We start from the raw sequence: 11,536 nt of genomic DNA, 5'->3' as shown, positions 1-11,536 counted from the left end.
ATACAGAATTCTCAGCTCCTCCTGAACCATGCCTGCCTAGATGTTGCCATGTTCCTGTCTTGAGGATAATGGACTGAACCTGTGAACTTGTAAGCCAGCCCTCAATTAAATGTTGTCATTTATAAGACTTGCCTTGGTCATGGTATCTATTCACAGCAGTAAAACCCTAACTAAGGCATAAGGTAACTGAGCTCTCTCCCCAGCCTCCTCAAAAAAAAAAAAAATTGTTTTTAAGGTCTCACAATAGCATCCTGAGGAATGCTGTTTCTCAAATAATACCTAGAAATATATTTGTGATCTAGGAGAGGAGGTTAATGAGAGATAGGAGGAAAGAGGAGGGGGAGGGGAGAGGAGAGGAGAACAGTTGTGCGAAGGATGTAGCTCAATAGGTATGAAGCCCTAGGTACAATCCTCAGCACTGTGTAAAATAGACATTATAGAAAACATCTGTAAATCTAGCACTCAGGCTTCAGAGGTAGGAGGATCTTTAGCTAGGGATTTGAATGCCCAGCCTTGGAGCAGGTTGTTGGGGAAATGGGAGAGAAGAGAGAGAAGAGGGAAAGAGGAGAGAGAGAGAGAGAGAGAGAGAGAGAGAGAGAGAGAGAGAGAGAGAGAGAGAGAGAGAGAGAGTTAACAAAAACTGAAAACAGAGACTCAGATATTTGTACTCAAATGTTCATAGCCAAAATGTACCAACAATCCAAATTTTTACCATAAGATGAATGCATAAATTGTTTTATAAATACACAATAAAATAATGCCAAGCAAGAGAATGAAAATCTGATACATGATAGAATAGGAATAAAATCTGAAAACGTTATGCTAAATGGAAACAAGCCAGACACACAAAGACAAGTAATAAGTAATATAGAACTCCAATTACATGGGCACCTCCAGTCATCAGTCATCAAACTCACAGAGACAGGAAGTAGGGCAGACAAGTTCCTGGTTGATGGATGAATTTGACCATGATATCATGAAGATTGATAGTGAGTGGTTGTACAGCATAGTGAAGATACATAATGCCACTGAACTCTATGATCAAACAGTAGCCTAAATAGTATATGTTACATATATATATTCTACTTCTGCAAACATTCTAATTTAACAATACACCATAACTATTTTCCTCTTCAATAGATATCAATTCATTTTTTGCAATACTATACATTATAGAAATAAACAATACACATAACCATTGTCCAGCACTGACGACTATTAATGACTCTCTGCTATACTTGAAGAAAGGAGCCTAGCATAACTGCCATCAGAGAGACTTCACCCAACAACTGATGGAAACAGATGGCAGAGTCCCATATCCAAGCGTTAGGCAAAGCTTGGGGAATCCTGTGGAAGAGGGAGAAGAAGGATTATAGAATATAGAAGCCAGAGAGGGCTGGGCGGTGGTGGCGCATGCCTTTAATCCCAGCACTTGGGAGGCAGAGGCAGGCAGATTTCTGAGTTCAAGGCCAGCCTGGTCTACAAGAGTGAGCTCCAGTACAGCCAGGGCTACACAGAGAAACCCTGTCTCGAAAAACCAAAAAAAAAAAAAGAAGCCAGAGAGGTCAAGCGTGTACACACACACACACACACACACACACACACACTACAGAATCAACTAACCTGGACCCACAGAGGTTCATAGAGACTGAAAGACAAACCAGAAAGTCCACATAGGACTGACCTAGGCCCTCTGCACACATGTAACAGTTGTATAGCTTGATCTTCATGTGGAACTCCTAACATTGGAGTAGAGGCTGCCACTAACTCTGTTCCCTGCCTTTGGGACCCTTTTCCCCTACTGGGCTGCCTAGTCTAGTAGATGCCCCTAGTCTTATAGCAAGTTGATATGTTAGGACTGGTTGATAGCCACAGAAGGCCTCTCCTTTACTAAAGAGAAAGGGAGGAAGAGCGGGTGGGAGCAGATGGGTGGGGGTGTCGTGAGGAAACACTGGGAGGAGAAGAGGGAGGGGAAATGAAGATTGGGATGTAAAGCAAATTAATTAATTTTAACAAGAAATAAACACGTCATAGGATGAGCATACTGTAATATGTTTAGTCCAACACTGACACATTTGCTGTTATAAACAACGCTACCGTACTATCTTAAGGTTCTTGGGGCTGCAGAGATGGCTCAGCAGTTAAGAACACAAACCCTGCTCTTGCAGAAGACCCAAGCATGGTTCCCAGCACCCATATTAAGATGACTTACAGCAAGCTGTAACTCCAACTTCAGAGGATTTGATGTCCACTTCTGGCCTCTGAGAGCAATACATAGCAACACACACACACACACATAAAAATAAAGACAGACCTTAAAAAAGATTAAGTTTAAGCCAGATGTGGTGGTGCACGTTAGTCATCTCAGATCACCATGACTGAGAGGGGAATAAAGGCGTTAAGATCCTAACAAACTGAAGGCTAGCTCAGGCTATATGAAACCTTGTTTCAAAAAGACAATTATTATCCATTAGTTCCTTACAGTTGGAAATCCCAAAGCTGTGGTTACCAGACTAACAGGCAAAGTGAATATTATAGATTTTTTTTTCCAGCTCATCTTCAAGTTTGGTTTGTTGATATTATAAACCAAGAGGGAAGCTGTTTTGCACTCACTGGGATAGAGATTTAGCTGCACTTAACAGAAACCTCAACTAGCCAAGACTTACACAGATCATTTTCTTTTTCTTTCACATAACAGTCTAGAGATGGTCACCTGAGAGACTCACACATGAAATCGTCAGAAGATCCCTCCTACACTGCTATACTCTTGAGTATTGATAGCTCCTGATCCAAGGTTAGCCCACTACCTTGTCACCAGTGAGAGAAAGGAATGAGGATGAACTCATCCCTTTCCTTTCAGGACATTTGTCACATGTTGTCTGTCTTCTAACTTCAGTTTGGTGACCTGAACTTAGTTATCTAACTCCTCCTTGGGAAAAATGGTACTTGTGCGTGGCCATGTACCCAGCTAGTAGCATGATGACCAAGGGAAGACTGGATAGCAATCTACTTGTGGGGTGTGTGTGTGTGTGTGTGTGTGTGTGTGTGTGTTTGCCATGTATGTCCATGTGCCCATGGAGGGTAGATTCACTGGAGCTGTGGTTACGGGCAGTTGCAAGCTATGCCATTGGATGCTGGAAACCAAGCTTCTAGAAAAGCAGCAAGCACTCTTGACTGCTGACCTACTTCGCCAGCCCCAGTGTTAAAAGCTTTTTAAAGAACTAGCATAGTTATACTAGTAACATCTACACAAATCAACCATTTCCCATGCAGTTCTTCTATTTTGTTTTTAGTTAGAACATAAAATAAATGAGTCATATGACCGTTTCATACCTAGGTGGCATTGTAACTTGCTCGAGTTTGCCCGGTCCTTTCCCTCCTTCTCCCACAGCTCTCCCGTGTAATCCTGACTGAAAGCAAGCAATTATTTTGCCTTTCTTCTTCCCATCATCTTCTCACATTTCTCCTTTCCCCCTCCTTTAGATCTCTTCCCACCTGCCACAGAGTCTCCCTTCATGGTTTGTTTTTTTCCCCCTTGCTTATTTATTTAAATTCTACATCTGAAGAAACACTCGCATCATTTGTCCTTCTGAGACTGAAAAGACCATCTTTCGCTTGTTAAAGTCTACACAGGAACACTCCAGATACTAATCTGTTATATTTCTTTGTTTTATTTAGGTTTTTTTTTTAATTATTACTTATTTTTACTTTACATGTATGGGTGTTTTGCCTGCATGTGTGTCCATGCACCAGGTGTGTGCAGTGCCTGAAGAGGAAGTTATATCCTAAGGGACTGGAGTTATAAACAGTTGTGAGCTGCCATGTGGGTGCTGGGAATTAAACCCAGATCTTCAGGAAGAGTAGCCAGTGCTCCTGGCCACCCCTTCATCCCTACTCTTGCTTTTTGAGGGTTCCTAAAGCCCAGATTGCCCTTGAACTTGAAATCTCTTTGCCTCTAGCTCCTGAATGGAGAGATTATGCAAATATTTGTCACCACCTGGGAGTCCCCTCTTTATCAGAAAATGATTTGATGCCGGGCAGTGGCACGCCTTTAATCCCAGCACTTGGGAGACAGAGGTAGGTGGATTTCTGAGTTTGAGGCTTGCCTGGTCTACAGAATGAGTTCCAGGACAGCCAGAGCTATACAGAGAAACCCTGTCTCAAAAAAAAAAAGAAAAAAAAGAAAAAAAAAGAAAGAAAGAAAGAAAGAAAGAGAAAAAGAAAGGAAGAAAGAAAGAAAGAGAGAAAGAAAATTATTTGATAATAATTCATATGATTGTTTTATGTCAAAGTTGATTTCCTGATACTTGTTACCAGTAGGTAACCATTGAAACTGATTTTTGTTTGATTTTTATTAGAATCGTTGATCAATGAAGTTAACAACAGTCAAAGGTATACTTTAAAAACTGGTGTGTCTTAGTATCTGGATGCTAAATTTGAAGCAGAGATCCTTTTCTAAGTTCTGGTTTTCCAATGTTAAGAATCTCAGGGCTAGCCAGGCGGTGGTGGCGCACGCCTTTAATCCCAGCACTTGGGAGCCTGAGTTCAGATCCCCAGAATTCATGTAAAATGCTGGGCATGAACGGGGCTGCTCATCCCTGTAATCTTGCTGCAGAGAAGGGAGGATCCCTGGGGTTTGCTTGGCCCATAATCTAACTGAATAGGTAAACAAGCTCCAGGGTCAGTCAGTGACTTCATCTCAAAAATTAGATGGAGGGTGAGAGAAGACACCCAACACGGACCTCTGCCTCCGAATGTACATACACACATGAACATGTACACATTACACATTACACACACAGACACACACACAGAGTATCTCTGAGGATGTATTTCAATTGGTATTTTCCAAGCTCGTACAAAACCCTGTATTCAACTTCTAGAACTATATAAACCAGACTTAAGGGTAGACACCTATAATCCCAGTTCTTGTGAGGTAGAAGCAGAAGCAGGAGGATCAGAAACCCAAGGTCATTGTATGCATGGCAAAGTAAAGAGGCATGCCTGGGCTACATAAGACTCTGCCTCAAAAACATAAATGAAACTTTCAAAGCATCTTTGCCAACCAGTAGCTATATCAATAAAACTGCACACGTTTGTCTCAGGATCTTAGACTATGAGGAAAATAAAACATTACTGAGCAGAAAGCCGTCAATCAGTAGGATCTGGTGACCAAGAACAGCCTCTCCCAGGCTGATGACTGTGTAAGGCTACTTCCTTTCCTCTATTTCAAAATCTGCAGGTGTGGTCACACTCCAGGATGGGACCTGATACTTTCCTCCCAGTACTAGTATCCAGGCTGAGATATAGACTTTTTATAATACCTTTTTTGAAAACAGAGCAGCTTTTCATAGGTTTGTCTACTAGTACCTCTCTCCCTGGTTCTTCTGCCTGTGAAGAGAACTTCAGTGCTGGCATTCTCTTCATGTCTTTAGGGAGTACAAGGGGCAGCAACCGTGCAAAATAAGGTCAGCTTCTTAGCTACAAGTGCTACAGATAGCAGCAAAGGTTGTAGCGTCTTAAATACCACAATGAAACCCTAGTCCAAAGTAGGGAGGGAACTCTTCTCACATCAATTCAGAACTGTGCCCACCTGAAAGATTTTTGTCAAATGTGCACAGAGCACATTGATTGGATGGATGGATGGATGGATGGATGGATGGATGGATGGATGGATTTAGGAAAGAAACTAATAGAATACAAAAGAAGTCCCTGTATCATCCACCGGAGCCTTCCTTCGCAGGTGAGCGTTCAGTGGCTACTTGTTCCTTGTGTTGGCTGTGGTTCCCCTGGCTGGAGAAATTCAGAGCTCATTCCCTCTCATAGCATTTCCTTCCTCCCAAGCCAGGAGTCACTTTGCATAACAGGAAGTTATGCATAAGTAGTACATCTGGATGAGCCAGGAACCTGGGCTTCAGGATCATACTTTTTAGGGAGTGCCTGTGGTCCCGGAAAGCCTCTCTGAAGCAGGGAAAAGGTGTTTGGAAGAAGAGTGCAATATTGAGCCACCTGAGGTCGTGCAAGCAGCAGGGTTAGGGCCATCTTGAGGTTGCCAGCTCCTGCAGCGGGCGGGGCCAGGCGGGGCGGGGTGCGGACGCTTGCACCTCCTGGCCACCCGCGGTCACAGGTGTGACCGAAGCTGGCAAGTGGACACCTCTGAGGCTCCGAAAGGTAGGATGCCCCGCTGGGTCAGGGGCTCAGGGCCGGGAGAAAGGGAGGCACCACCTGGGAAAGGAGGCGTGGATCCGGAGTGGGATCCTTAGGAAGGAGATAGAACCGAATAAGTGCTCACTCAGATGGAGGGAGGGTGCTGGGGTCCAGAGGAAACCTAGTGCCTAGGAAGCCGTTGGTGAGCTCCTGCGGGGCTAGGAGGAGTCCTCCTCGCCAGCCCCGGTGGGAGTTGCTCCTCTGCACTGTCACCGGGGGTCCTGGAATGATTCGGGTCCCACAGCGTTACCGCGGCAAGGTGCGAAGTCCAGCTTTCATACCGTCTTGGTGGAGCAGGGGATCCGCCTTAGGTGGCGTGCCTATTAAGGAGACCTCGAGTTGTTTTCAGGATGCCAGACTGGCTCACGCTCACTTGCACCCCATCTGTCGCTGCTTGTTAGCTAAGGATCCACAAATACAGGAACCAGATGCATTTCTTAGGCCAGGAAGTCTGATAATGAGAGACAGTTGACAACAGCTCCTCCAGCCATCATTTGGCCTCAGCTTCTAAAAGCAAAAAGTAACGCCTTGGCCTTAGTAAGAAGAATCTGAAAGTGGGGAGACCTGTCTGAATACAGAAGGACTGAGTGGAGACAAGGCCCACCCTAATAGATAAAAAGATCTGTACTTCAGCAGGGAAAGGTGGGGCTTCATAAAGTTGAATTTTAAAAGCGTAAGAGCAGTTGCCTCGCCTAAGGTCTCAGCAACGGCCGGGCTGCTTCGTTCTATTCGGTTCTCTTTGGAGCCTCTTTTCCCCTCTCCCCACATTGCTTCTCCTGTTGCCCTTCCCTGGGTTCTATTTGACTGTGGGATTAGCATAGTCATCAAAGCTGGGAAGGCAGATGCATTTTATCTAACTACACACCTATCTAAATAGCTACTATGGTTTATTGTTCACAAGCAACCTGCGCTTTCAGATTTTTGTCAATACGTGCTTTCTACTAGGTAGAGATTGGATTTTGAACCCCAAGGAAGCAGCTCTTTATAACTATTTGTTAGCTTAATAATGATGTGGTCACCTGCTGTTCTATGGTCTCTGGAAAAGACATTAGAACGCAAGACTGCACTGAATAGGAACCATTGTTTTTACAAAGGATGAGCAGTAAGCAAGGTATTACTTGGTTGCACAGTATCTGTGATAGTATTATAGAAACCAAACGTTCTTCCTTCGTACCAAAGTACTTCAAATTTGCTCTGGTTTAGGAAGGTGGAAACAGGTACTGTGGCTGCACTTTCCTCTGTATTCTGTGGTCCTTTCCCCTCTGCCTTTCTGGTGGATGCTGCCTCTGACGGCCAAGGTGAAGCTGTTGAATCTCACAGAGTGAATCAGTTACTTTATCAGGGGTCTTCCCTGAAATGCTCTTGGCTATAGCTATGACTTAATCTTGGCAAATGTCACTTTGAAGTGAGCACTGGAAAGGAGAAAGATTAAGAGGACTTCTGATACTTCCCATTACTTCAGGATGGTATCAGCTGCATGCTCAATTGTACAAAATACAGACACCATGTATGTTGTGTGTTGAGCATGATCAAGGGTCAATCAAAGGTCATCACTCTTTTGCTTGCTGAACACAGTGGGTATGGGGAGCTTTACCACTTGGAAAGCTATCTTTATAACTGAAGTACCTGAAATCGCAAAACTTTTTAATTATAGGGAAATTAAAGTCACTGGTTTGTTAACAAAAAATAGGTAGCTATATAAAAGCATTTCATTTCCATATGTTTTTACAGATGGTCATGAGACAAACAATAAATTACTTACAACATTACATCATACTTCAGTGAACAGAGGCCACACGCACATACTGAACTCTGAACTTTTCCATTCCTTCCACCACCCAGCTGTCTCTCTCTCCCTAGCCTTCTCTAGAACTGGAAATAAAGACAGATTAAACTTTAATTCTTTTGAGTTTCTTTTACTGACATCCTTTAAACGTAGATGAGCACAAGGCCCATATTCAGAGGCCAGAACAAAATAGAAAAGGTCTATCCGTCACCTGTATGTGGTGCAGAGTTATACTGGTACTGTCATGGCACGCCACAGTGTTCTGCTGCCAGGAGTTGGATTTCATAGAGCGTCATCAGTATCTTGTGGGTAGGACAGCAAAATGGCAATTTATAGACCATGGAGTGATTTATGTACTAGGAGATAAAAGTAAGATCTCTATTCCATATGCAAAGAAATTGAAATCAAGCCATTTTGTACCTGGACAGTGCCGTCCAGTTATGAAATGACAGAGCCGTGGCTCCAACCAGAATGTTTTCCAGAATACTACATTTCATACTAGGTAATTTTGTATTATTATTTTTTAGGTTTTATGACAGATTATAATTTGTTTCTCCTAAACATTCATATTCGTTTTTCTGTATTGTTTATTCTTTGAGAATTTCACAAATATATACAATGTATTTTGGTCATATCCATCCCACAATTTCCTCCCTCCAACTCATCCTGGACTACAACATACATACATACATACATACACACACACACACACACACACACACACACACACACACACACACTTTCCCTCCCAATCTTATCTCTTATCTCATTTTATTTTATTTTATTTTATTTTATTTTATTTTATTATTTTTTTTTTTTTTTGGTTTTTCGAGACAGGGTTTCTCTGTGTAGTTCTGGCTGTCCTGGAACTCACTCTGAAGACCAGGCTGGCCTCGAACTCAGAAATACGCCTGTCTCTGCCTCCCAAGTGCTGGGATTAAAGGCGTGTGCCACCATTGCCCGGTTCCTTTTATTTAAAAAAAAAAGAAAAAAAAAAAACCTGTTGGGAGACGACTCTGAGCAGAAATTGGCTATCACCTTTGCAGCCATCTTAGGCCATATACCCTGACAAGAGACTTGTTTTCAACAGCCTACAACAGCTGAGCACACTCTGATAAACATCTTGTTTTTCTCCCATATCTTGTTGTTTAATGCCCCTAGCTGCAAGGTGCACGTGGTAAAGTGTCTTCAGCTGCAGTCTCCTGCTTATGCTTATATATACCCATGATTTCCTTTCAGTAAAAGAGACTTGAACAGACCCTCTGTCTTGTCTCCATTCTTTGCGTCTCTTGCCCTTCCATCCCTACTCTCTCTCTTGCTAGACCCTGACCTGCAGACTGGAGCAGCAGCTAGGGCCGGGACAAAGTGGCCCCCAAACGTGAGGCAGAACGGGCTGTTACAAAAACCCACTAAATCAAATCAGTATTCCAACTATTCCCATGACTGTGGAGCCATCCACAGGAGTATGAGCAATCTACCAGGATCCACTGCCCTGTAGGAAAAAATAACTGTCCCTCCCCATGTAGTAGCCCAGTAGCCACTGACTGCCAATACCTCCTCAGCTAAGGATGGTATCTCATGTGTCCCTCTTCTGTCTATTCTGGAATGCTGATTGTCTTGATCTTGTGCAGGTCTTCAAGTCTTACACAGATAACCAGTTACTGCGAATTCATGAGTAGCAGCCATTAAAAAAAAAAAAAAATCAGTTCTCAGAGCTCTCCCTAAACTTGGGCTCTTACAAACTTTCTGCCATTTCTTCTACAATGTCCCCTGTACCCTGGGTGGGGAGAGAGGTTATACAGACACACATTTAATGCTGAGCACTGCATGGTGGTTTATTCTTTGGACCTTAACCAACTGTGTGTCTCTTTACTGATCACTGCCCACTGCAAAAAAGTAGCTTCTCAGATGAGAGCTGCACTAATTTATGGGTATGAATAAAAATATTTAGAAGGCAGTTGATACTATATTTAACATAATAATAGCAGTAGGCTCTCCTCTAGGGCTTCAACCTCTCCAGCTGCAGGTTTCTGACCAGGATTGTGATACCAAGCATGAGCCCCCCACTATGGAGTGATTCTTATATCCAATGAAAAACAGCCAGTTACCTCCATAATCCATAACGTTCGTGCCCCTATTGCAACATTAGTAACATCCTTCCAGGTCAGTCATTACTGTTGTTCTCGAGAGCTCACAGCGGAATAAAACTGTTGATAACTTTTCTCCCCTGATAGAATGCATAGAATTTTCCAGCACTGTGAAAGCTAGCCAGCAAAGAGAAAACATCCAGTCCAGTAGTACTGACTTGAATATCATACAACCAAAGCGTGTGGTGTCTCCAGCAATAGGGTCTTACCGCTACGCTCTGATTGGATGATCAAGAGCAATGGCATAGCTTGTATTGTTTTAGGGATGACTGCTGGGATGTTCCTAATAACACAAGAGTATCCCACATAGGCACTGGGATTTTTGTTTAATAACTTATTGCTTCTAGAAGAAGCATCATCCCTCCATCTAGGGTACTTCTAGTCAAACTTTTTTTTTTCAACGAACTTATAAGATAGTAGGTTTCCATATGTCTTTTCCAACCCTCCTTAGTGTTAGTTACCCCTGCTGCAACTCTTCCCTCTGCATCCCATCCCCCCCTTAACTAACACCTCCCACTATTCCCCTTTGTCCTTTCATATCACCTGTGTTCTACTTTAAGATCTTCCCAAACCCCTCTGCAATTGCCCATTGCTATTATCCTGGCGTTTACAAGCACCCCAAGTTATACACGCAAATCTAAGTCTAAGCTGAATCCACAAATGAGAGCAAGCATGTAGCATTTGTCCTTCTAGGCCCGAGTCACCTCACTTGGTCTAATATTTTTCAGTCTCATAAATCTTCCTGCATGTTTCATAATTTCATTTTTCTTTACAGATGGATAAAACTCCATTGTGTGTATATACATATTTTCATTATGCAATTCATTAGTTGTTGACCATCTAGGCAAGTCCATTCTCTAGCTATTGTGATTAGAACAGCAAGGAGCATGGATAAGCATGTAACTCCATACTAGTTTGGAGAGGCCTTTGGGTATATGCCTTGGAGTGGTATAGCTGTATCATATGATATATCTCGCTCAAGTTTTTTGAGGAGCCTGAACACTGACTTCCAAAGTGGCTTCACCAATTTACACTCCACCAAGAATGTAAGCTTTCCCTTTCCCCACCGCCTTACTGACACTTGTTGTTTTATTTTGTTTGCTTTCTTGATCTTAGCTATTCTGAATGGGATAAGATGAAATCTCAGTACAGTTTTAATTTTCATTTCTCTGATTGCTAGAGATACTGTTAGTATTCTGTCTAAACTCCACCTCCACAGTTATCTGGCAACAGCCAGGTATGCTCCTCCCCCCAGTTACCTGGCAACAGCCAGGTAGGCATGCCCACTATAAAAGGGTCTGCTTGCTCCCTCCTCCTCCCTCTCTTACTCTCTTACTCTCTTGCTCTCTTGCCCTCTTGCCTCTAGCTTCTCTCTGTCCCCTCTCCCCTCCCCCTT

The 11,536-nt window shown here is 43.1% G+C and overlaps 1 protein-coding gene across 1 annotated transcript in view; it reads left to right on the top strand.

The window, feature by feature from the left end:
* The first annotated feature begins 6,133 nt into the window (after positions 1 to 6,133).
* Positions 6,134 to 11,536, top strand: part of Tmem45b (transmembrane protein 45B) — a 40,581-nt gene continuing 35,178 nt past the window's right edge. The window contains exon 1 of the mRNA XM_028776206.1: positions 6,134 to 6,171. The gene's annotated coding sequence lies outside the window, so the exon portion shown is untranslated. The remainder of the gene's footprint in view (positions 6,172 to 11,536) is intronic.

Source organism: Grammomys surdaster, unplaced genomic scaffold (assembly GCF_004785775.1).
Source record: "Grammomys surdaster isolate TR1022 unplaced genomic scaffold, NIH_TR_1.0 266, whole genome shotgun sequence".
Taxonomy (NCBI): domain Eukaryota; kingdom Metazoa; phylum Chordata; class Mammalia; order Rodentia; family Muridae; genus Grammomys; species Grammomys surdaster.
Note: the sequence above shows the minus strand (reverse complement) of the source record. Positions and strands in the feature narration are given on the sequence as shown.